We start from the raw sequence: 27,059 nt of genomic DNA, 5'->3' as shown, positions 1-27,059 counted from the left end.
TGATTTATTTCTATGCCTTGTTATTAGACACACATACATATTTATTGTGTTATAACGTCCTTTCATCACAGGATTTTTTTTGTGTTTTTTACTGCGAATTTTTTTACCAAAAACAAAACTCTTTTTAGGGGGGGTTGGAATAATATATATTTGTGGTGTGGCTGTTCGGGATCATATAAAAAAAACAAAAGTGGATGGGGTGCTGGGGGGACCCCCAAAATAAAAAATTTGATTCGTTTTTTGCAAAACTCCGTGAAAAATCATCCCACGATGAAATGACAGAGCCATTTATTATTTTCTCCCCTTCTCAAATTAGATTCTCTAGTTGGGGAATTCTATAGCCAACCATGCAGCCACTATGTTGCCTTTCCGTGAGATTGGGCAGAGAGCAGGTATTAACATTTAGGAAATTCTCTATCGTGAGCTCCTGGTCTGAGCTCCCAAAGGAGTGTGCGGATTATGTCCGAGTAGGATGGCTGACTGGCATTCCTCTAGAATACACATTTCCTGAGTTAGTCTACAAAGGTGCCAACAAATATGTGTGTGTGGTGGCCAATACTGAATGGCAAGGGGCAAATCTCTGAATGAGAACAAGTGTGTGATTGGGGTAAAGGACACCATCTACCTGCCTGTTAGGCAGACTTTGACAGCTCTCTGGTGAAGAGATCTATGTTAAGGGGGGAGGTTTTTTGCCTTCCACCAAGGCAAAACTCACTCAATGTGCAACATAGCAGAGCAGTTGCACATCACTGTTAGCAGGGGGTGTACTGGCAGATTGGTAGAATTAAGTCCGATAGGTTATACAATACGAGAATACACATATACTGAAACAATATGGGATACATTACTCACTGTAATCATATTTCTGATGCTTGTATCTGCTTAGATTCAAATGCAATGAATAGGCCGTCTTCTAGTGGTAGCTGCTGAGTAATACAGTTGAATATGAAACTTGAAAAGGGACATCGACAGGGCGTCCCAGTAATACTATCCATAGTGCGCCCTTCACTGTTCCTATGGTCCTTAACGCGTCAAGGTCCCTCAGATTGTTTTGTTTCTGGCATGAGGTAGCATGTGTAGGGTGAGCACAGATGTAATAAAGCATATAAGCGTAGATAATCCAGAAAACATCTATACACCTTCTACTCCACAGGGGAGGAAGGGTGGGCGCGCATGTGATTCTAAGCAGATACAAGCATCAGAAATACGATTACGATGAGTAATGTATCCCTTTGAGGCTTGCAGATCTGCTTAGATCACAGGGTCTGCATAGATTAGCAAGCATTATCTGGAGAAGGAGGAGGGATGTGAGAAGGTATAGCAGCACGTAGATGTTTTAGAACCGTTTGTCCCACCTGTGAATCTGCTTTAGAGTGAGTGTCAATGCAATAATGCTGTGTGAAAGTATGAATGGAACTCCATGTAGCAGCTCTGCAAAGAGAGTCTGAGGGACGTTTGCAATGAAGGATAAGGTGGCTCCCGTACCTCTGGTAGAGTGAGCCGTGGGAGTGAAAGGTAAAACTCTTTGATAGGGAATAGCAGAGCTGTAAGCACTTGACTATCCATTTGGAAATGGCGTTCTTTGAAATGGGATCGCCCTCTCTCCCAGATGCTATGGAAACTAAGAGCTGGTGTGTTTTCCTTAGGGGCTCAGTGTTGTTCACATAGTACAAGACCACCCTCCGTACATCAAGTCTATCAAGGCTTCTTTCAGCTGAATTAGATGGATTTTGAAAGAAGGTAGTATGTTCTATGGATGGATTAACATGGTGCTTTGAAATGAACTTAGGCGAAAACCTGGGATGTGTTCTGAAGACAACTTTGTCTTTGTGGATTATGAAGAAAGGGTCTTTTTACGGACAAAGCCTGTAGCACACGGACTATTCTTATAGAGCTGATGGCTACTAGGATTGTAGTTTTGTAAGTCAAATGTTTTAGGCTGGCCTTGTGCATAGAGCTCGGAGAGCACAACATTAAGATCCCAACCCGGTGGGAGGGTATAGCCTCTTTACCCCTTCCATGAATGCTTTAATGACAGGAACTTTCCACCAGGACACCTTGTTTTGTGAAATGGTGTAAACTGACATTGCCCCAGGTGTAATTTGATGGAGTTGAATACTAGGCTGGAGTCTAGTAGATAAAGCATGTCATGTAGAATGTTAGCTTGGGAACATTCTGTTGGGTGTAGGGTTGTGACCTGCACCAGATCACAAATCTCTTCCACTTGTCGAAATAGCAGTGCCTGGAGTTGGGTGTCCGTGCCTCCTTTAGAATATTCATACACCTTTGTGGAAGATTTAAGTGGGCAAATTCTATGACTTCAGGAGCCAAACTGCCAAGTTCATAGATTGAGGACAAGGGTGGAGGTATGCTTCCTTGTGTTGTGTTAGCATGTTGTAGGGACACAGTAGCTTGATTGGGTCGCACATCGCAAGTCTGAGCAGATGCAGAAACCAAGGTTGTCTCGCTCACATAGGAGCAATCAGGATTAGAGTTGCTTGTTCCTGGTGCACTTTGTGCACAATCCTGCTGAGTGGTGTTGGAGGAAAAGCGTAAGCAAATTTCCCTGACCAGTTCCTCCATAGGGCGTTGCCTTTGGACTCTTGTTGGGAAAAACTGGACGCCAAGCCTGGGCATGGGGCATTTAGGCTTGTGGCGAACAAATCTAACGGGGGGATGACACCATCGGGAGAAGACTGTCAAGGATATCTTTGTTGAGTTGCCACTTGTGTTCTTCTGGGTAGAGGGTATCTGCTTAGAGAGTCTGCCAGAGCATTGAGTTCCCCTGCAACAGGTTGAGAGGTTAGGATGTTCCGCTTGAGAGCTCACTTCCATATTTTCTGAGATAGTTTGAACAGACCAAGTGTGTTCCTCCCTGCTAGTTTATGTAGAACATGGCAGTGGTGCTGTCTGTGAGGACTTGCACGGTTTGATTTGAAAGATGTTGCTGAAAAGCTTCAAGAACCTTGAGAACTGCCAGAAGTTGATGCGATGTTGGGCTGTAGCGCTGGTCCACTGGCCGTGTGCTGTGTGGTGTAGGAAGTGGGCGCCCCATCCGGCGCATGAAGCGTCTATAGTTAGGATAGTTTATGCTGATGGAACTCAAGGGTTTTCCTTTTAGCAGGTTGTCCCTGGACCACCAGCCAACTGCCTGTACCAGGGTTAGCAAAACAACCACTAGATCATCCCACTGACTGCTTGCCCGAGACCATTGTTTCGCTAACCACTCCTGCTTTGGGCGCAGACACGCATGTAGAACCAAGTGAATGTATTAGGCCATCATCCTAAGCAAGCTCTTTGCGTACAGTTATCTGGCCACCGGCCTTGTAGTGAGATACTTGCAACAGCATGTTTTGTACTCTCTCGTTTGACGGGAAAGCCAGCTTCTCTTTTGTTTATAGAATTGCTCCCAGAATTTTTTTTATTTGGCTGGGGATTAATTAGACTTAATTTCTTTTCGCTGATGGAGAAACCCAAATTGAAATGAAGGTCTATTATTTTTTTGTGCGTTTTGTCTGCAAATTTGAGGAGATTCCCCAGTGATCAGCTAGACGTCCAGATAAGGGTATACAGGTATTGATTGTTTGCGCAGATGTGTTGCCACTACTGCAAGTACCTTTGTGCATACTCTTGGCGCTGAGACGATGCCGAAGGGGAGTATCTTGATCTGGTACTGTACTCCCGTTATTTTGATTCACAGATATTTTCTGTGCGCAGGGAGCATTTTAAAATGAACATATGCATCTTTCATATCCAATGTTGCCATGTAGTCCCCCTGTTTTAAGAGGGGAATTACCTCTTGAAGGGGTATACAGGGGGTCTGTGGGGACTGGCCTGAATAGTTTTTCTATTCTAGGGTTAACTGCCCTCGTGAGGTTAGGCCAGCGGTATTCAAACTGTGGGGCGCGACCCCCCCAGGGGTCTGCAGGTGCATCCCTGGGGGGCCCTGAGAGCTCAGCATGAAATATAAAACATTTATTTTTTTTGATTGGAAGAAATGGGCAGGGGTGGCTCACATGGTCGGGCTGAAGCATGAAACTGTCTCAGGCAACAATGAAAAAGTGGCCCGCAGTTGTAAATGGATATTCATTCCTATAGTCACAGACTGGGCCTCATTACAACTATGGTGGTACGGTAACAACAGTGCCGGTAAGCTACCGGCACCGTTGCTACCGTACCGCCATAGTAAGAGTTGTGCTCGCGGGTGCCCGACAGCCCAGCAGGTCTGACCTGGCAGGCCGTGCGGCACCCGCGAGCACAGCTCGTCGGATGCACCGGCACCGTTATTAGTGCCGTGCATCCGAGCTCCCCAATCCCATTTAGCCCTATGGGGCTCGAATGGGGATCTACTGGTACCGGCACCCGCGAAAAGGCAATTATCAGTTCCGCTTAACTCGGCATGACACGATAATTGCCCATTTGCGGGTGCCGGAACCGGATGCAACTCCGGCGGCAGCCATGCCGGTTTACCGGCACAGCTACCGCCAGGGTTGTAATGAGGCCCACTGTTTCAATAGTACCCAAGGGGTTGCTTTGTGTTAAAATGTAAGTAAACTGTGATGTATTAGCAACAATGGTCAAAATTACTAACTGCATAGTTAAGTAACTCATCAAACTGGTTCACATTGGCCAAAACGGTGGTCCATTTTGACTGATCCACACTAGCATTTCACATTTTTGGTACAGGCATTTCCCTATAGGCCAGTCCGAGCCTGGCGGCTCATCCATAATGGCGAGGGGGCGCCCACCAAGTGGCCCCTCACCCATTATGGAGGAGCTAAGGAGCCAGCCCAGTGACAGTGAGCACTCCCTCAGCTGCTTTTTCCAGCTGATGGAGTGCTCCTGGGCTGGCTGAACTGTCAAAGGGAAACACGGTTTCCCTTTGATAGTTCAGTTTAGTTCCCCAGCCGCACATGCTCACTGAGCCATGCAAGTGCTGGGGCGTTTTGCTTCGCCAGCATTGCATAGCTCATTGGAAATGCTGGCTGGGGCACTGCATGTCTGTATGTCCGAGGGGGAGCTCCTGCGCCTCCATGCACATACGGACAGAGCAGCCTGGAGTAGGGCGTTTCAGCACCCACACGCAGGCCAATGCAGAAGGTACGTTTAGGTTAATTGTTTTTATTTAAACATGTGTATGGATTCGTGTATGCTTATGTTATGAGTGAGTGTATGGTGATGGATGCTTGTGTGAATGGTAGAGTGATTGCTGTATGAATGTGCAGCGCCTTGCATACACACATAATCATGTTGATTGTGTTAGGCCCATTGGGGCCCAGGGGTCAGGGATGGTATTTTTTTACTGGACATCTATCATAGATGTCCAGTAAAAAATGTCATGCCTGCCCCCTGGGCCCCCCAGCACCAATTGCAAACTGTTCGGCTATTTACCCATTTTTTGGTTAAACCCATTATTAAAAATAAATTCACAAGGGGAACCCCCCCGCCCCCCAAACTCCCCTTTATTGTTTCGGGCTCCCTCACTATGCTCGGTCGCCATGTCATTTTTGGGGGAAATAGTTATGCCCCCTCCACTTAAAAAAAATCACCAGCCGCCATTGGCCCTCAGACTATTGGGAACGGGATGGGGGAACCCAGGGACTATGGTGGGAGCACAATGGGCGGGAACCATGGGATAGTGGTGGGAGCAGAGTGGGGAGAGCCCAGGGTGTGTGATGGGGTGGGGAGAGACCAGGGACTGGGTAGGAGTGGGATGAGGGAGCCCAGCGACTGATGGGAGCACGCCACGGCGCACAAGGAACAAGTTACTTACCTGTAACTGTTGTTCTCCAGCATGGGTCTGGCATGGATTCACATGCTCATGAATATTCCCCGTCAGGCTGGGAATCCTCGGTAAAGAAAAATCAGTATCAGTTTTGTTTCTGATCTGTCTTTCGTAGTAGTAACCAATCACTGATCTCTGTGTCATACTGACGACAGCCAATGACTGCCATCTCCCTAAGCCCCGCCTCTGGCAGCCATCTTCAGATTTGGTAGCACGTGAAGTGGCAGTATGACCAAGTGAAGAGCCGCATAGGGGTAGGCGGGAGGGTTCGCATGTGAATCCATGCCAGACACAAGCTGGAGAACAACAGTTACAGGTAAGTAACTTGTTCCTTCTCCAGCATGGGGTCTGGCATGGATTCACATGCTCATGAATATAAGAATACATAGCAGTACACACATGCACAACCACGGGGGGTGGCAAAAGGCTCAACATTAAGCAATACAAAAACTCAACATTAAGCATCTCCTCACCAGGCTCACCTTAAGCGAACAGGTTGCGCAGCACTGCTTGGCCGACCCTGGACTCCTCCCTGGAATTCCGATCGACGCAGTAGAATCTCGTGAAGGTGTGCGTCGACCTCCACGTAGCAGCCGTGCAGATGTCCAGCAGGGGCACACCAGATAGGAACGCAGTAGTAGCAGCGATCGCTCTGGTCGAATGGGCTCTCGGAAGGCCTGGCAGCGGTCGGTTAGCCAACCGGTAGCAGTGCATGATGCAGCCGGAGAGCCATCTGGAAATGGAAGTCTTCGAGAGAGCCTTCCCTTGATTCACAGGTCCAAAGTTCACAAATAGCTGTGATGTCCTCCGAAAACTCTTCGTGCGATCCACATAGAACACATCCAGCGAGTGCAAAGTCCTCTCGGCCGGCGACGAAGAAGACGGGAAGAAAACAGGTAACACCAGGGGCACGTTAAGATGGAAGTCCGACTGCACCTTGGGCATAAAGGAGGGGTGCGTCCTAAGCACCACCCTCGAGGCATGGAAAGTCAAGTACGGTGCTTTGTAGAATAGGACCTGGATCTCTCCCACTGGTCGTGCGGAGGTAATGGCCACCAGGAATGCAGTCTTCCACGACACAAACCTCATCAGTGCGGAGTGCATCGGCTCGAATGGGGGCCCCATGAGCCTCGTCAGCACCACGTTAAGTTCCCACGCCGGGGCCGGGGCCTTCACCGGCGGGAACGACCGGAACAGTCCTTTCATAAACTCTTTTACCAGTCGATGGGACCACAGGGATGTCCGTCCTGTGGTTCCGGTATATCTGGAGATCGCCGCCAGATGAATCTTAATGGAGGCATGGGCTAGCCCAGCCTTTGCCAGCGATAGCAGGTACGGCAGCACTTGAGGGGCCGTAATCCGTAGGGGGTTGATCTTCTGTGCTCGGCACCAGATAGAGAACCTCTTCCACTTGTGACCTTAGCATTTGAGAGTCGAGGACGCCCTGGCCTTTGCAAGAACCTCTCTGCAGTCCGCCGGTATATCGTACCCTCCAAACTCTAGCGCTGCAGGAGCCAAGCCTGCAGGTTCAGCGACGCCGGGTCGTGGTGGAAGATGGCGCCTCCTTCTCTGGAGAGAAGATCCGCTTCCTCCGACAGCTTGATGGGAGGGGACGTTGACAAGTCCAGAAGTCCGGAAACCAGATCTGCCTCGGCCACGCCAGTACGACGAGGATCATCCTGCACTGGGAACTCTTGAGCTGGTTGATGAGTCAAAGCAGCAACGGCAACGGAGGGAACGCATACAGGCATAGGCCGTCCCAGGGGAACGAGAACGCATCGCCCATGCTTCTCGGCTGGGGAAACCTGCTGGCGAACCTCTGGCACTTCGAGTTTGTCGCTGTTGCGAACAGGTCGATTTGGGGTTTTCCCCATCGTTGGAAGAGTTGATCCACCTGATCTTGGCGCAGTTCCCACTCGTGACACGCGCGCAGCTCCCTGCTGAGCGAGTCGGCGATGGTGTTTCTTTCTCCCGCCAGGTGGAAGGGAACCAGGAACATCTCCTGGGCGACCGCCCAGTGCCACAGATCCTGTGCCTCCTTGGATAGGGCCGGGGATCTGGTGCCTCCCTGCTTCCATATGTAAAACATTGTCGTGGTGTTGTCCGTGAAGATCCGCACCACTTTGCTCTTGAGCGACGGGAGGAACGATTTGAGAGCCCAGAACACGGCTCGGAGTTCCAGGATGTTGATGTGCAGGAGCCTCTCCTCCGGGAGCCAGAGGCCTCTTGCGTGGAGATTTCCGGTGTGGGCGCCCCAACCTTCCAGGGAGGCGTCCGTCGTCACCGTCTCCTGGTACGCCGGCGTCTGTAAGTCCTTACCCGCCGTGAGGTGCGCTCGAACGCCTCACCACTGAATCGCCCGCCAGAACACCTCGTTGAGGGGGACCGTCTTCGAAGGTGCCAGTCGCCTGCATCCAACGGGCGTCGAGAAATTCTTGAAGAGGGCGCATCCGTAGTCTGCAGAGGCGCACCAGGTAGATGCAAGAGGACATCATCCCCAGGAGGGACTTGATGGACCTCACCCTGGCCACGTCTGTGGCTAGCAGGTGCTGAACTTTGCCCAGAATGGTCTTCGTCCGTTCTTCCGACGGTGCCGCCAGGCGCCTCACTGTATCGAGCTTCGCTCCCAGAAACAGGGCCACCTGCGACGGCACCAGGTGGGACTTTGGGTAATTTATGGCGAATCCCAGGTCTGTGAGTAGCTGGACGGTCCTCGCAGTGTGTTCGACGGCGAGTTCCCTCGTCCTTGAGCGGATGAGCCAGTCGTCCAGGTAGGGGTAGACGTGAATCCCCTGCAGGCGCAGCCGCGCCAGGTGCTAGGCACTTGGTAAAGACCCTGGGGCCGACTTCAATCCGAAGGGCAGTGCTCTGAATTGGTAGTGGCGTCCCTGGACGACGAACCTGAGGAACTTTCGGTGACTTTTGAGGATGGGAACGTGGAAGTATGCATCCTCCAGGTCCAACGACGATAGAAAGTCGCCTTCCTCCAGCTGTCCCAGCACGTGCTGGAGGGTGACCATCCTGAACTTTTGTGACCTGGTGTATTTGTTCAAACGACGAAGGTCCAGGATGGGGTGCCAGCCGCCCGTCTTCTTCCTGACGAGGAAGTACCTTGAGTACACCCCGGAGCCCCGGAGCCTCGGAGCCTCTTCGGGACAAGCTTGATGGCGCCTTTCCTGAGCATCGCCCGTACTTCCAACAGCAGTTGCGGGACGTGATTTTCCTTCCTGGCCACAGGTGGAACGTGAGGGCACTTCTTCAGGAATTCGATAGAGTGTCCTCTTGCCAGGGTATCCAGCACCCAACGGTCGGTGGAGATGGACTTCCACACGCCGACGAAATTCGTCAGCCGGCCTCCCACCGGGGTGCTTCGGTGGGGGCCCGAGGCCACAGCCGGTTCAGTCCTGCTTGGAGGTGGTGGCCTTGCCGCCCTGGCCACCTTGCAGACGGCGGCGAGGCGCTCCCTGCTTGCTGCGACCCCTGTAGGCCTCCTGAGACGAGGAGCGTGCCGCCTGGCGGTAGGACGAGCCACCGCTGGATCCCTTGGAGGCCCCCTGTCTGCCTCCGGAGCTCCGAAAGGGCCGTCGTTGCTGAAGGGCTCCTAGGGCGCGGGTCGTCTCCGTGTCCGTCTTTATGGCTTGGAGGGATTCGTCCACCGCCTTCCCGAACAAGTTGTTGCCGTCGAACGGCATGTCCAACACCCTGGTCTGGACGTCCTGACGGAAGTCGGTCGCCCGGAGCCAACCCCGTCGTCGTAGGCAAACTCTGTTGCCCAGCTGGCGGGACCCGGTATCGGCAATATCGGTTGCCACCGTTATGGCGTGGTCCGACGCCACCTCGCCTTCTTGAAGTATTTCCAGGGCCTCGGACCTCTTGTCGTCCGGTAGGAAGTCCAATATGGGGGCCAGCTTAAACCAGAGCTCCCTGTCGTAACGGGCCACGATCGCCAGGGCGTTGGCCGCTTTGATCGTCGTCGCCGCCGACGAGATGACCCGTCGCCCCATTGCGTCCAACTTCCTACCCTCGCCGTCCGGAGGGGAATTCGACGTTGAGGCTCCTGACCCCGCCGCTTTCTTCTTCGCCGCCGCCGAGACGACCGAGTCTGGCGTTGGCTGGGCCCTGAGGCACAGGGGAGCGGTCTCGGGGAACCGGTACTTCTTCTCGTACCGGTCCCGTTTGGCTGGTGCCGTGGAGGGGTTCTTGCCTACCGACAGGCCCTCCTCCCAGATGTCATCGATTAGAGGCACCGCGATGACAGTCTTCCTCTTGGCCTCCCGGCGCTGATAGAGGAAACCTTCCTTTTTATGCTCCTCCGGGCAGAGCTGGAACAATTCGGACGCCCTGGCGATCATGGCGTGGAATGAGCCAATCTCGTCGGGCGGAGAGGCCCGTGCGACGGGAGACCCGTTCCGTCGTCGTCGCCCTCAGAACCTGTCGTCGAGCCTACCGCACCGTCATCTCCCGACTCGTGGGAGGATGAGGAGGGAACTGTAGGCCTTACGGGGGCGAGTGGAGGAGAGGGTTGGGTCCTCCGTCGTTTGTTCTGAGGACTTCCCGACGGGCCAGGTTGCGGGTCCTCCGGCCTGGGCCATGGTAATCTCGTCCTTATCTCAGAGCATAAGGACTGGATCGCAGACAAAATGGCCGCCGAGCTATCCTGAGGCCTAGGTTCCGGCTGTGCCGGAAGGGAAGGCTGCTCTTCCTCGCCATCGTCGTCGTCGTCTTCCTCGGTTATCTCCCGAGGATCTTCCTTACGGGATCGAACCTTCTCGAATTGGACTTCGAGATTCCTTACGGTCTCGGTCAGTTCCTCGTCCGAGGCTGACTCCGAGCTCGAGGAGGCTACCGTGCCCCCCCTCACTTCTTCCATCATGGTGGCCATGACGATGGGCTGAAAAGAGGATACCCTCCTTGGCGGCAGGGAAACTCTAGTCCCGGAGGCAGTCGCCGCGATCGCCTCGATAGAGGCCTTTGCCTGCTGGGTAGGGGCCTTCACCACCTTAGGTGCATCCCGGGCCTTCTCCTTAGGGGGAGGGGCGACGCCTCGCTCCCCCTCTCCTGAGATCGGACGGGGCTTCTCCCGAAGCTTACCCGGGGTCTCAGACTTTCTCTTCCCCGAACCGGAGCGCTGGCTCGTGGTTGACGGTGCCGGGGAAGTTGCGCCCTGCCTGGCGACCGAAGAGTCCGATCTTTCAGCGCTCCCGGAACCAGCGCACTCGCGGCGCTTGGCCTGGTGTGGGGCCCCCGTCGCCGGGGCGCCCACACAGGTCTTAGAAGCCCGCTCAGACCCTTTCTTATTCTTCTCACCCGTTGAGCCCTTCTCCAACCAGCTGGCGAGACGGGATCGACGGTCCCTCATGGTCCGCTCCGACAAGTTCTTGCAGAACTGGCAGTCCTTCTCTACATGAGTCTTGTCCCCATGAAGACAGTAGAGGCATCGCGAATGTTCGTCCTCCTTAAACACATTCTGCAGCCCGCATCCAGGGCAGCTGCGAAACAGCTTGGGTCCGGGTGACGAACTTGCGTCCTGGGCCATCTCGAAGTAGGCCGCAAATCTTCTGGAATCCTCCAAAAGGTTGATTCGACGAAATCTTCACCCTTGAGGGGCGTAGGAAAATCCCGCAACGGGTACCCGTTAACGGGAGTAAAAACAGTGGAGCTTGAGGATCGATTAACCAAAAAAAATGTGAAAATTCACCTGAAAAAGCGCGAAAACACAGCAAAAGCTCAAGAGCTAAGCACGAGGACTCCCAACACTTGAACGTGCGGTAAAAATCTGAAGATGGCTGCCAGAGGCGGGGCTTAGGGAGATGGCAGTCATTGGCTGTGGTCAGTATGACGCAGAGATCAGTGATTGGTTACTACTACGAAAGACAGATCAGAAACGAAACTGATACTGATTTTTCTTTACCGAGGATTCCCAGCCTGACGGGGAATATTTATGAGCATGTGAATCCATACCAGACCCCATGCTGGAGAATATATACTGTCCATTTGGCATTTCTGGGGGGTCCCGACCTGCTCAAATTTTGCTCAGGGGGGCCCCAGACAAAAAGTTTGAAGACCACTGGGTTAGGCGTAAGTAAGGTGGGCTGTATACGTCTCTGTATAGACTTTAGCCGTGGAATAAACTGTGTGGCTGACTTCTTTTCGCCAAGAATGTCCTCCACAAAGTCCTCGTCTCCCTGTGCCTCTTGTGTGTCAATACTGAAATGTTGTGGAGCTTTTAAGCAGCAGTTCACTGTATTGGAGCGTATTAACTACATGTGAACCTGCTACCGGTTGATCTTGGTAGTCAGGCGATTGGCTTACATAGATGTCATTTTAGTATTGGTCCTGACTGTATAGGTCTCCTTGAGAGCCGGGGTCTTGCGACCCTGAGAGATCAACGCCAAACAAGTCCTGAGAGGGGTTCTTGGTAAGTGGAGGCCAGGGGATCTAGGTCAGAAGTGCTTTGGTGTGGGTCAAGATTCGTTTTTTTTGCCAGCTCCTGCATTTTCAATGTATGTTTAGGGGACGCTGGAGCGCCTTTCTCCGCCTGTTTTTCGGCACGCGAAGGGGGGCTGGAGGAAAAGCGTACAGGAGTGTAAACTCCCAGTACACCATGAACGCGTTCCCTAGCGCTCCTCTTTGGGGAAATTCCCTTGAGCAGTAGCGTTGACACCGGTTGCAAACAGATCCACTTGAGGGGTTCCCCAAAGGGTGAAGATCTCTTGAAGGACTTCCTGAGCTAGTTCCCACTCGTGGGAGACTGCGCTCCGCTCGAACAGAGCGTCTGACACCGTATTCTCCACTCTGGCTAGGTGAACTGCTGATAGGGAGATTCCTTCTTGAATTGCCGGAACAGAGCTGCATTGCCTCTCTGCACAGTGATAGTGACCCTACCTACGCCTCCTCTTTTTTTGAAGTAGTACATGGCCACTGTGTTGTCTGTCATTATCAGGACATTCTTCCCCCGCACAGAGCAAAAAGGCCTTTAGCGGTAGTCTGATTGCCCGCTGCTCCAAAAGGTTTATATGTAGTTACTCTGATGGAGACAAACGACCGCTGATTGTCATATCGTTGGCATGTGCTCCCCACTCTGAGTGAGGCGTCCGTTACTACTGTTATCTCCGGCAATGGTTGCCAAAAAGGTTCTCCCTAAAGAATGTTGTCCTTGCAAGCCCACCACAGGAGATCCTGTTCGACCCTGCTTGGAACCAGAAGGAGATCTGACATCCTGTCTGAGAATTAAGACCATTGAGTCCTGTCAGCACACAGGAGATATCTCATTCTCAGGCACGCCTCTGGCACCAGAATAATGCAGGATGCCATGAGGCAGAGCAACCTCAGCAAGTAGAATGCCGGGAGACGCTGGGCACTTTGGAATTAGGTGACCATCTGCAGAATGTCTTGAGCCCTCACTTCTGGTGGCGAGGCTTTTCCCAGGGATGCATCCAGGATAGCTCCAATGAATTGGAGCTTTTTAGATGGTAACATGTGGGACTTCTCCCTCAAATTCAAGAAGCGCAGTCCATGGAAAGAGCGACAGGTGTAGCTGAGATGTTCCAGGGCCTGTTCAGGGGAACTGGCCCTGATCCGCCAATCATCCAGGGGGGTAGAAGTGAATTCCCCTCTCCTGAGATTCGCTGCCACTACTGCCATCAACTTGGTGAAAACCCTCGGGGTGGAGGTCAGCCCAAATGGCAGAACTAGAAACTGATAATGAGAACTGCCAACGGCGAACCTCAGGTACTGTCTGGGCTTGTGATGGATTGGCACATCAAAGTAAGCATCCTGAAGGTCCAATGATACCATCCAGTCCTGAAGCTGGAGGGCCTGAAAGATCTGAGAAAGGGTAACCATTTTGAACGTGTCCTTTCTGAGGAATTTGTTTAAGTCTCTTAAGTCCAGAATGGGTCTCAATCCTCTGTCCTTTTTGGGAATTAGGAAGCACCAACCCTTGTGCCTCTCCGCTACAGGTACTGGTTCTATAGCTCCTTTCTCTAGCAGCGTCAGGATTTCCTGCATAAGGAGCGGATCTGAAACTTTGAAAGAGCTGTTCTCCAGTGGATGACTGAGGCTTTTGTAGAAAGGGAAGCCAGTAAGCTGGGGGAACTGTTTCCAATGCCTATGCATCTGAAGTAATGCCTCGCCATTCTTTCAGATGCTGTGAGAGTCTGCCTCCGACCGGGTTCTTGTGAACTAAGGCTTCAGATGTTTTGAGACGGCTGAAGCAGTGCCTGATAATAAAGTAGCCGCTGCCTGGGCGTTCTTGATACCTCCTCCACCACAGAGGACTCTTTTTTGACCCCTTGATTCAACAGTCCTTTCCCCCTTCCAAATGAGGAGCAATAGCGAAAGGACCTACACCTCCAAGGTTTCCTGGTGGGGAGGTTTTGTTGTTGTCTAATAGCAGCACCAAGGGATTTGGCTGCTGCTTTGGAGGGCTGTAGCTTCACCAGGCTCTCGTCAGCCTCGCTACCAAATAAATGTGTCCCATCAAAGGGCATGTTAAGAAGTCTGGACTGCACATCTAGAGCAAAATCAGACTTTCTTAACCAGGCAAATCAGTGCATTACTATACTAGCCGCCATTGACCTGCTGATTCTGTCAGCAGATTTCGAGACCTGTCTGGAGGGATTCGCACATTGGGACTTTTCCCATCCTTGACTAGATTTAAAAATCTGCTTTTTTCCTCCCCTTGGGGGATATGTTCAGCCGCCATTGCTATACATTCCCAATGGGTGAAAATGAACCTGGCCAACGTGCACGTAGCATTCACCAACTTTAGGGCCATACTGCCAGCAGAGAAAACTTTCTTGGCCAAAGCGTCCTAACGCTTGTCATCTTTGTCTGGGGGAATACCTGGATAGGCATTTTTTTTTTAGGCAGACGTGACAGCCTGCACTATCAGTCTGGCATGGATTCACATGCTCATGAATATTCCCTGTCGTTAGGCTGGGAATCCTGGTAAATGAAAAAAAATCAGTTTGTTTCATTTCTGAACTGTCTTTCTCCTAACAACCAATCAATGAGCTCTGGGTCACACTGCCCCCAGCCAATGACTGCCTTCTACCTAAGCCCCTCCCCTAGCAGCCATCTTCAGATTTGGTAGCACGTAAAGTGGCAGTAGGACCAAGAGAAGAGCTGCAGCGGAGTAGGCGACAGGGTTTGCATGTGAATCCATGCCAGACCCATGCTGGAGAAAAAAAAGTTACAGTTAAGTAACTTGTTCCTTCTCCAGCATGGGGTCTGGCATGGATTCACATGCTCATGAATAAAGAATACACAGCAGTACACACATGCACAACCACGGGAGGTGGCAAGGCTCAACAGAAGCAATCTCTTACCTCCTCACCACGCTCACCTTCAAGCGAACAGGTTGAGCAGCATGTTTGGCCAACTCTGGACTGCTTCCTGGAATCCCTGTCGACGCAGTAGAATTTTGTGAAGGTGTGCGTCGACCTCCGCGTAGCAGCCCTGCAGATGTCCAGCAGGAGCACAGCAGACAGGAACACTGTTCTAGCAGCGATTGTGGAATGGGCTCTAGGACGTCCAGGCAGTGGTCGGTTGGCCAACTGGTGACAGTGAGTGATACAGCCGGAGAGCCACCTGGAAACGTAAGCCTTGGACGGGGCCTTCCCATGGTTCACAGGGCCAAAGTTCACAAAAAATGTAGACGTTTCTGGAAACTCTTTGTGCGGGCCATGTAAAACTTCAGCGCTTGAGCCACATCCAGCGAGTGCAAAGTCCTTTCAGCCGGCGACGAAGGCATTGCAAAAAACACAGTTAACCAGGGGTTTGTTGAGATGGAATTCCGAAGCAACTATGGGCATGAAGGAGGGGTGCATCCAAAGCACCACCCTTGTCTCATGAAAAGTAAAGTAAGGGCGCTTGCATGACAGGGCCTGGATCTCACCTACTCATCTTGCAGAGGTGATGGACACGAGGAAAGCGGTCTTCCACAACAGAAACCTGAGCGGAGCTGAATGCATAGGTTCGAATGGGGCCCCCATGTCAGCACCACATTTGAGTTCCCAAGCCGGGGCCAGTGCCTTCACCGGCGGGAACGAGCGGAACAGTCCCTCGAACTCCTTAACTAGACGGTGCGACCACAGAGAAGACCATCCCAGAGATCTGGTGTAGCGGGAGGTAGCCGCCAGATGTACCTTAATGGAGGCATGAGCCAGTCCCGATTTAGCCAATGACTGTATTTATTTATTTATTACATTTATTACTCGCCCAGACCCATGGGTATCACGGCGAAATTACAGACATGTTATAACTTATTATACAGTGTTACAGTTAACAGCCAGGAAATCAAGACAGACATTTTTATACATTAGTACAGTTGTATTAGAATAATTGCTTACTTATATTAAATACCTATACTATATTACTGTAAATACAAAAGTACTTCAGGGGCCGTGACCCGCAGAGGGTTGATCTTCGGAGAATGGCACCAAATTGCAAAGCGCTTCCATTTGTGTCCGTAGCATTTTAAGGTAGATGACGCCCTGGCCTTGGCGAGAATCTCTTTGCAGTCCGCCGGAAGATCGTAGCCACCAAACTCTACCGCTGCAGTAGCCTGGCCTTCAGGTTCAGAGACCCCGGGTCGTGGTTAAGAATGGCACCTCCTTCCCAGTCAAGAAGATTCGCGACTACTGGCAGCTTGACTGGCAGTGACGCCGATAGGATGAGAAGTTCTGGGTACCAGATCTGCCTCAGCCACGCTGGTGCAACGAGGATCATCCTGCACTGGTACCGTCTGAATTGATGACTCGAAGAAGAAACGGCAACAGAGGGCATGCTTACAGAAACAGGCCTTCCCAAGAGAATGAGAATGCGTCCCCCATGCTCCCCAGCTGGGGGAACCTGCTGGCGAACCTCCGGCACTTGGTGTTCGTCGCCGTTGCAAACAGATCGATCTGGGGATTGCCCCATTTGAGGAAAAGATAGTCCACTTGATCCTGCCGAAGCTCCCACTCATGGGAAGAGGGAGCAGAGGGAGTCGGCGACTGTGTTCATTACTCCAGTCAGGTGAAAATGAATGAGGAACATCCCCTGGGCGATGGCCCAATGCCACAAGTCTTGCACCTCTCTGGATAGCGCCGGGGATCTGATATCCCAGTTTCCTGATGTAAAACATTGTGGTGGTATTGTCCGTGAGAACCCTCACCACTTTGCCCTTGAGCGACGGCAGAAACTACTTGAGGGCCCAAAATACCACCCATAGTTCCAGGATGTTGATATGCAGCATCTTCTCCTCTGGTAACCACAGGCCTCTGGCGTGAAGAAGGCCGGTGTGGGCTCCCCATCCTTCTGGGTAAGCGTTGCGATGACCGTCTCCTAGTACAAGGGGTTGGGGGTCTGGAAACCCGTGCCTCCGGCTAGATTGGAGCACACGCCCCACCACCTTAATCGCTTAACGAAACTCCTTGTCTAGTGCGATCCTGTCCTGGAAGCTTCCGGACACCTGGACCCAACGAGCATCAAGGAACTCCTGTAGCGGGCGCATCCGCAACCTGAAGAGTCAAATCAGGTATATGCATGACAACATCATGCTGAGAAGAGACTTAATGGCCCTCAATGTGGCGATCTTCAGTGCTAACAGCTATTGCACCTGCCCCAAAATGGCCGCTATCCTCTCCTCCCAAGGGGACGCCAGGCATGACACCGTGTTGAGTCGGGATCCCAGGAACAGAGCGTCCTGCAATGGAGTCCAGCAGGATTTGGCATAATTCACTGAGAACCCCAGATCCGTCAGTAGGCAGACTGTCCTCGCCGTGTGTTCGATGGCTATGTCGCTTGATCTGGCCCAGATGAGCCACTCGTCCAAGTAAGGGTAGACGTGGATCTCTTGCAGTCGAAGATGGGCCTCCACTGGTACCAGGCACTTGGTGAAGACTCTTGGCGCCGACTTCAGTCAGAAAGGAAGGGCCTTGAATTGGTAATGCTTCCCCTGAACGACGAATGTAATGGAACATCTTTTTCTTGTATTTATTCATACTACAATATATGATATTTATTTTAATTATTTTCCAGGCACACGAATCACATTGAGACCTCAAGACACCCGGCAAGATGAACCGTCCGCAGAAGTGGAGAATGTGGTTTGCGAAGTCTCAGACGGTGGTTCAAGCTTTGACGAACTATCGCCAGTTGGTAATATGTTAGGTTCACTTATACCGCGCACTGATAACATTTGTATGGTCTCCATGCGCTATCCCGAAGATCTTGGGGTGCCCAGATATCTTGACATAGGGCAAGCTTGTAAAAGAAACGAGAAAAAGAAGAAATTAGATTAGATGTATCAAATCAATTTTTTATTTGAATTCTGCACAATCTAGTGCATAATTCTGTGAGAGGATAATATAATAAGGCATAGTGGCCATCCCATTCACTGAGTGAGGCAACTTTCCTGAGTTCTCGGTGGTACGCACCTCATGCTTCCAGTGGGTTCCATGTCTGCCTGGGGAGAGGTAGAACCATTAGACTAGACTGGGGTTTGGGCCAGTTGCTTCTTCTTGTATGGATGATTATCACCCATGGGAGGTCTGATGGGGTGTACAGCTTGCTTTTGGAGATCTGAATTCGCACAGTTGCTGAAGTTCCCTCGCCTTTAATACCGACCGGTAGACAAGCTATGTGGGTGCCACGAAGGTGCACAAAGTTAGATCCAAAGGTTTAAATTTTATTTTCAAAAATCACTGCGGCCGCATCCTCACATGGTGCTCTCAGCTGCAGTCATTAAAGGGTATAGCTTAACAGTGGTCTACAATCTGCGGCTCTACAGATGTATTGAACTATGACACCCATGATCCCTCACCATTGAGACCTCAAGAATAACTGGCTCTCCACTAGCGACAAAATCCTACTAAAAACTGCCTCACTAACTCACAAGTGCCTAAACAACGCTGCACCCCGCATTCCCATGGATAGAATCAACAGAAAATCCTCCAACCAGCATACCAGAGCTGCTAATGCAAACTGCTTGCTGGTTCCAAGGTTCAAACTGATGAAAGCTGGAAGTGACAGCTTCCCAGTCAAGGCTGCACAGCTTTGGAATTCCCTACCTCCCCTTCTGAGGGCGGACCAAACATACTCCAACTTCAGACATAACATCAACTGGCTCAAAGTAAACTACCATTAATTTCACACTAGCTACTATCCTACTTCCCCCCCACTCTTCTGCATTGGAAATAGACAACACACAACAGACTGTAAATAGACAGCATCATATTGAACCTCTCTATGTAATTTCTTCTTACCTTGCTTACTGTATGTATATATTTTGTTATTGTAATCGAATCCCAACTGTATTATAATTGTGTAACTTGCAACGATGTAACCGTAAGCTGAAAATATTCATGTACATGCGCCCCGATACCCTCGGGTCTGGCGCACATTCCAAATAAATAAACAAACTAAGCGCAGCGCAGAAACTTGCCGTGTCCTTTGCAAATGGGGATGTGGAAGTATGCATTCTCGAGGATGAACGACAACAAAGTCTCCCTCTTCCATGTGTTGAAGAGTGGGCGTTTTGAACTTCTGGGACTTTATGTATTTGTTCAGTCGTTGTAGGTCGAGAATGGGCCTCCAGCAACCGGTCTTCTTTCGAACAAGGAAGTACCTTGAGAAGACTCTGGAGGCCCGGAGCCGCTTTGGAACTAGCTCTATCACCCCTTTCTTTAACATGGCCCGCAACTCCAGCATCAGCTAAGGGACGTGGTTTTCCGCTGGGCGACAGGTAGCATTTGGGGACACTTTCGTAAGAACTCTAGTGTGTGTCCGTGGGCAAGAGCGTCCAGCACCCAACAGTCGGTGGAGATGGTCAACCACACGCTGACAAAGTCCGCCAGCTGGTCTCCCACCGGAGTGCACTAGTGGGGGCCCGTCCTCCTGGCCGGTTCAATCTTGCTTGGAGGTCGACGGGCAGGCCTGCGTTCCGCAACGACAGCTTCCTGGGTGAAGGAGCAAGAGTACTGGCGGTAAGAGGAGGAGCCCACACCAAAACCCCCCGCCCCCGAAGACCGGCTAGAATTCCCTCCTGAGAAACGAAAGGTTGGCCGTGTGCCGTCTTTGTGTCCGCCTTCCATCCACAGCTTTTCCTAACAGGTTGTGTCCCCGTCAAAGGGCATGTCTAAAACCCTTGTCAGGACCTCCTGCCTTAAGTTGGTGGCCTTGAGCCATCCACGACGGTGAAGGCAGACGTAGTTTCCCATCTGGCGGAATCCTGCGTCCGCAATGTCCATGGCCACCGTGATGGCATGGTCTGATGCCACCTCGCCTTCTTGAAGAATTTCCAAAGCCTCAACCCGCTTGTCGGGGAGGAAGTCCAGAAGAGGAGCTAGCTTAAACCACAGCTCCCTGTCATATCTGGCCGGAAGGGCGTTGGCAGCCTCGACCGTAGTCGCTGCAGAGTAGATAACCTTCCTACCCATCTAGTCCAATTTCTTCCCCTCGCTGTCCGGAGGAGTGGAAGAAGCAGAAGACGTCAAGCCCGACAATTTCTTCCTGACGGCCGCAAAGACCACAGAGTCCAGTGACGGTTGAAACCACAAGCACTTGGGTACAGAGTCCAGCACTCTGCATTTCTTTTCCAGCCAGTCTCTCTTCGCTGGGGCTGTAGAGGGTTTCTTCATCAGAGCCAGCCCCTCATCCCAAACATCGTCCAGTAGAGGGACCGAGAGGACGATCTTCCTCTTCGCCTCCTGGCGCGGATACAAGAAGCCTCCCTTCTTTTCCTCCGGCGTGAGCTGGAAAAGCTCTGATGCTCGGGCGATCATTGCATGGAACGATCCAATCTCGTCCGGAGGAGACGGGAGGTCCCCCCCCCATCCCGCCGTTGTCATCCGTGCCAGTCGCCGCTGTGTCCGATTCTGTCTCCCTTGGGGGTGGAGAAGGGCGGCATGTAGGTATCAGGTGTCTCCTCTTCTTGGCCGGTGGTTTCCCCGTTGTCAAAGAGGCGACCGGCACTTGCGCCGCGGGAGGGGCAGATAGCAAGATCGCTGGTATCCTCCTCTGTAACTCAGACGCCAGCGAGTTGAGGGCTGAGATGATGTCCAGTGCAAAGTCTCTAGGCAGCCTCTGGGGAGTAGGATTGGGGCCTTGGTCCCCGTCGTCCTGGGGCCCCTCATCGTTGTATCCATCAACGGTAGCCCTGTTACCCTCATGAACGGTATGCACGGAAAGCACTTCATCCTTCGCCGCCGAAGAAATGTCAGTTCCCTGAAGGCTTTCAACACCACTCCCTTTCTTTGAGTCCTGTGGAGTCGGTCTCAGGCTGAGGTTCGGCATCCTCTTCTCTGGCGTCTTTTCAACAAGCATGTTAGGGGTACCCTGAGGGTCCGCCCCCAAGACCTTCAAAAGAGACACCACCACCTGGAGGGAGGGTGAAGATTTTGCTTGCTGCACCTCGGCCTTCAGAGAGAAGCTGGGCCCCTTGTCTTGCTTGGCCTTGCTCTTCACGACTGGGTCGGAGGTCTTGTCCTGCTTGGCCCTCTCCTTCAGGGCCGGATCGGACCCTTTGTCTCCTTTGGCCTTCTCCGTCGCTGGCGCTGGTGGGTTGGACACTGCACCCTGCTTGGCCTTCTCCGGGTTCTCCCTCAGTTTACCCGGGTTATCCGACTTTCTCTTGGATGAGGTACCAGAGCTTTGACTGGAGATCGACAGATGTGGATGATGGCCGTGCACCGACCGTGGCGGGAACTACAGCAGCGTCGACCCCAACACAAGGTGCTTGGCCTTGTGTTGGGCCACCCCGGGAGGGGCACCCTCAAAACACTTAGAAGCCCGCTCAGCTTTCCCAGATTCGAGAGAGGCATGCCCCAGGTACCATCCATGCAGAGGCCTTGACCTGCAGCCATGCTTCCAACAGTGGATGTCGGTCCCTCAACTTGCGCTTCTAGAAGCCAAGGCAAAACACACAAACCTCCTCCTTGTGTGTCCGGTACAGGCACTGGGAATGAGTGTCGTCCATGTATACATTCCGCCTCTGGCACCAGAAAAATGCAGGATGCCATGAGGCAGAGAACCTTAAGAATATGAAAGCAGGAAGACTGTGGGCATGTTGAAATTTGTCCACCATCTGCACAATGTGATGAGCCCTCACTTTGGGGGGGCGAGCACTTTCCCAAGGACGTGTCCAACACAGCCCCGATGTACTGAAGCTGTTGAGGTGGTGTCAGATGTGACTTCTTGAAATTGAGGGAAAAGCCCAGGTTGTGGAGGGAGCGGCAGGTGAGGCAGAGATGATCCAGAGCTTGCTCGGGAGAGCGTGCTCGGATCAGCCAGTCGTGCAGGTAGCGGTAGACGTGAATCCCCCCCCCCTCGCCTGATATACGCTACCGCCACCACCATTAGCTTGGTGAAGACCCTCGGGCGGAAGTCAATCCGAATGGCAGGACCCAAAACTGAAAGTGTGAGCTGCCAGCCGCAAACCTCCGGTACTTTCTGTGCTTTGGATGAATCGGCACATGAAATTGAGCATCGTGTAGGTCCAGAAACACCAACCAATCTTGCAGTCGAAGGGCCTGAAGGACCTGAAAGAGTGACCATCTTTAACTTGTCCTTCCTGAGGAACCTGTTCAACCAACGCAAGTCCAAGATGGGTCTCAGTCCCCCGACTTTCTTTGGAATAAAAAAATATGGGGAATACCGTCCCTTGTTCCTCTCCGCTACAGGCACTAGTTCTATAGCGCCTTTCTCCAGCAGGGTCAAGATTTCCTACATAAGGAGCGGATCAGAGGAAGCTTCAAGGAGACACCCAGGTGGGTTGTCGGGAGGCCGCTTTAGGAAGGGAAGGCAGTAGCCGTGGGCTATTGTAGCCAGAACCCAAGCATCCGAAGGAATAGCTCGCCATTCTTCGAGATACTGAGATAGTCTGCCCCCAACCGGCGAACAATGGAACATGGCCTCATAGCTGTTTTGGAACGGCTGTTGCAGCGCCTGAAGGCAACAAGGTAGCTGCTTGAGCGGCTTTGGCACCTCCATTTCACCGACCACACCAGGTACTTTTTCGTTGACCCCTTTGACTGGCGGCTCCTCTCGTCCTACCAAAAGAGGAGTAGTAATGAAAGGAACGCCCCCCTCCACTGTTGTCCCCTAGGACGAAAAGACGGAGGTTGACGCACTGTTGCGCTCAAAGATTTAGCAGCAGCTTTGGAGGTCTGCAACCTCTCAAGGCTTCCGTCAGCCTTGCTACCAAACAAATGAGAGCCATCAAAGGGCATGTTCAGAAGACGGGCCTGTACATCCGGAGCAAAAGCAGACTTCCGTTACCACGCAAACCTGCATATAACGGTGCTCGCAGCTATGGACCGGCTCAAACTGTCAGCTTTGTCTAAACCAGACTGAAGGGATTCACACATGGCATCCTTGCCATCCTGCACGAGAGCAAGGAACTCATCCCTTTCTTCCCCCTCGGGAATATGCTCAGCCATTAGAGAGACACAATTCCAGAGTGTGTGAAAATCTGTGAAAATCTTGCCAAGGCACAAGTGGAGTTGGCCGACTTCAGCGCCATGCTCCCCGCAGAAAACACCTTCTTGCGGGCCCAATCATCGAAGCGCTTGTCGTCCCCATCAGGCGGGATGGTAGGGTACACTGCCTGCCGCGAGGTGGCCTTAGCAGCCTGAACTACCAAACTCTCGGGAGTGGGGTGAGTGGATAGGTAGCTGGAGTCGCTACTGGAAGGGTGGTATTTTTTAGTTAATGGCCTGTTAACCGTCGGAAGAGATTCCGGGGTCTGCCAAGTAGCCGCCACCCTTTTTTCCAGAGTCAAATGAAAAGGGAACACTGGGTCAGTGGACGCACCTTGATCCAAAATATCAGTAAAGTCATCCTGAATAAATGCATCCCAAAGACTAGACCAACCAAGATACTCAGTAACCCTAGCCATCAGTCTCCTTTAAGATGTGTCTAAGCCACTGGCATTGTGTAATGATTGTCTTAATTCCTCCAACTGACTGTCCCTGGAAAAGACAGGAGCCACATCTGGCTCAACAGGGTCAAACTCCAAATCTGACCTCTCCTCATTGTTATTATCCAGAGGAAGAAAGAACTCCTGCCTAGGGACAGAAGTGAGTCTGGAGTCCCCAACAGGTTTCACAGACTTGGATTTAGCCTGTGTCCTGGGATTGAAAAGTCGCCAGCATTTGCTCCCGGAAGGCCTGCCATTCCTCAGCAGTCGAGGATTTAGTGGGGCAAGCCACTTTCCTTGCGGCGCCATCAGCGACGAGGATGGGGTAGGCGATCGGTGACGCCGCTTCTGGGAGTGACGAGATCCCGGGACTCATTCCGACGAGGAGAGTCATCCCTCGAATCGTCGGTGGACATCCCTTTTGCAGCTTTTCGGGACTTACTGGGTTTAGTACCCCGACCTACCTGTAACTTCCGCCTACGCTCCTGCAAGGCCTTAGCAGTCAGCGACTGCCATTTTGAACAGTCGACGGTGTCATGACTCTCGCCCAAACACCACAAACAAATGCGGTGCGGGTCCATAATCCACATCTTAGACTTACAGTCCCGGCAAATCTTAAAGCCAAACCACGGAGACGGAGGGGAAGATGAAGAAGACAATCACGAAAAATACACGAGGCGTGCCGAGTTCTCGAAGCAAACACGTTTGCGGAAAAAACAGAACTGAGGCTATGGGCACTGTGTGTCCTATTTATAACATCCGGTGACAATCTGAGGGACCTCGACGTGTGAAGGACCATGGGTACAATGGACATCACACTAGAGATAGTATTACTGAAACGCCCAGTCGACGTCCCTTTTCGAGTTTAGAAAACTAATCATGTAATACTCTGAGACTAGCACTACATATCGCCCTATGCATAGCATGTGATCTAAGCAGATCCACAAGCCTCAGAAGGGATACATTACTCCCTGTCATAGTATTTCTGATGCTTGCATCTGCTTAGATTCTAGTGGTAGCTGCAGAGTATAAAATGTTTTGTTTTTCGAAACTCAAAAAGGGACGTTGACTATCCACTAGTGTGAGGTCTCCAGTACCCATGGTCCTTTATGAGTCAAGGTCCCTCAGATGGTTTTGTTTTTCAGACATGAGCTAGCATGAATTGTAGCGCGAGTACAGATGTAATAAAGCAGATAGGAGTCGATAAAGCCAGAAAACATCTATGCATCTTCTACTCCACATGGGAGGAAGGGTGGGGGCATGTGAATCTAAGCAGATACAAGCATCAGAAATACAATTATGGTGAGTAATAGATCCCTTTTGAGGCTTGCGGATCTGCTTAGATCACATGCTATGCATAGACTAGTGAGCAGTGGCGGAGAAGGTGGTTGGTTGTGAGAAGATACAGCGGCAAATAGATGTTTTCGCACCGCTTGTCCAACTGTGAATCTGCTTTAGATTGTGTGTCAATGCAGTAATGCTGAGTAAAAGTATGTATGGAACTCCATGTAGCTGCTTTGCAAATGGCATCCAGAGGATGTTTGCAACAAATGCCAAGGTAGCACCTGTACCCCTGGTAGAGTGAGCTCTTGGTGTGAAAGGCAGAGTTGTGTTAGATAGGGAGTAGCAGAGCTGTATGTATTTCGCTATCCATCTGGAGATGGCATTTTTGAAACGTGATCACCTTCGCTGCCAGGTGCTATGCAGACAAACAGTTGCTATGTTTTTCTGAACGGTTTTGTTTTGATAACATAGTAAAGAACCACTGTTGGGCAAGATTGTATGCAGTAACCAACCTTTGGGTGCATTAAAATAAACTTGACCTCCTGGCAATAGGGACCCAACCTTTGGTGGAAGTCTGAACTACACAGGTTGGTAGCGTGGCTGAGCATCCAGGCTCATCTCAAGAGGGGTCAATGTGAGCAGTAATGTTTCACAGTAGCAGTTATTCAAATAAACACTCCCACTCAAGGTTTCTTGATAAACAATTATTAATTTATTTCACAGTCAATTGTATAAGCCTTCTTCAAAAGGGACGAGGTCCGGACGCCGACTTGGAAGACGGTACATCGAGCCGACCCGCAACAGGTGACTGATTTACCTTTATATGCTGAAACCTGCCACTGGTTGGGAGAACTGTTGTGTCATGCCTTACTGGACGCTATGCTGTTCGTCTTTATATTACCAAGATAAATTTGAAGTTTGCATCGGGCTACCTGAGGTTATGTGTGAAAGATGTTGGGGAATACACTGTCATCTTGGGGTGGATGGTGAGGTAGGCAGGTGGGGGCATGGGGAGGGGGTTCAAAAGTTTAATGGTCATGATGAAGGCGGCAATATATGGGACACTGAGGGACATTTCCAATTTGGCGAGACAGACACTTGCACATGGTGGGTGACGGAAGAGATGGGGGTTAGCTCCAGCTGAAACTATTGATATTGAATGTGCAGGGTTTGAATAAACCTGTCAAGGCCAGGAAGATCCTGTGTTATATTGATCGAAACAGGCCCAAGGTCTTAATGTTACAGGAAACTCATGCAGTGAAGAAAGTGCATGAGACATTTGGAAGAAACTGGGGCCCCTTACGGTTCTATAGGGACTACTCCTAACAGTCGTGGGGTGTCCTTACTCAAATACACCATTCACTGGGGTTTAGGGACTCCGGGAGTAGTGTTGGGCAGATGGGCTGCTATGTTATAGTGCAGGGCACTTTGGCGGGTGACCTTTTCGTGTTGGTGAATACCTATGGGCCAAATATAGACCACACCATGTTTTATCACCAGCTATCGAATGAGATAGGGGATGGGAATGGGGTGTATGTCATATGGAGGGTGATTTTAATAAAATCCTGGACCATCAACTTGACAGAACTACTGTCAATCCCTGGTCGCTGTCCAAAAGTGGCCAGACATTGCATCAGTTATTTACCACATACGGATGCTTGGTGAGTAATTGTTACGCTCACCTGGTCTATGCGGGGGCGTTGGGGCACGGTTGCAGCCCTCCCTGGACTTGGCTCCCCTGGATCAGACTTCTTCCCCAGCTCCTGTAACATGGACTGCTCTGGTTGCAGACACTGCCCCTGACGGAATACGAGACGCAGTGAGAATGCTGTGGTTGGACTAAGATTTCCCTCGAACCCTTCTTCCCAGAATGAGGTGAGCATGCGTATACCCATATGGTCTCACCTGCTTATTTATGAGGATGAGCTCTCCGTCCTGCTTCTCAACTGTAGGGGTACCTTTAATGGACCTAGTTTCTTCACTGGTCCGTGTGCATGGCAGCCCAGACCGGCTGTGGCTGATCCACTTCAAAGGTAAGTGTTTCTTAACAATGATTATTGTCCATATCCTTTTGCAATGTCCTTC

The 27,059-nt window shown here is 51.4% G+C and overlaps 1 protein-coding gene across 12 annotated transcripts in view; it reads right to left on the bottom strand.

The window, feature by feature from the left end:
• Positions 1 to 27,059, bottom strand: part of MYCBP2 (MYC binding protein 2) — a 3,160,061-nt gene that overhangs the window by 2,251,492 nt on the left and 881,510 nt on the right. The gene's annotated exons all lie outside the window — the stretch shown is intronic.

This window comes from Ambystoma mexicanum, chromosome 7q (genome assembly GCF_040938575.1).
Source record: "Ambystoma mexicanum isolate Mex_15411 chromosome 7q, UKY_AmexF1_1, whole genome shotgun sequence".
Classification (NCBI taxonomy): Eukaryota; Metazoa; Chordata; class Amphibia; order Caudata; family Ambystomatidae; genus Ambystoma; species Ambystoma mexicanum.
Note: the sequence above shows the minus strand (reverse complement) of the source record. Positions and strands in the feature narration are given on the sequence as shown.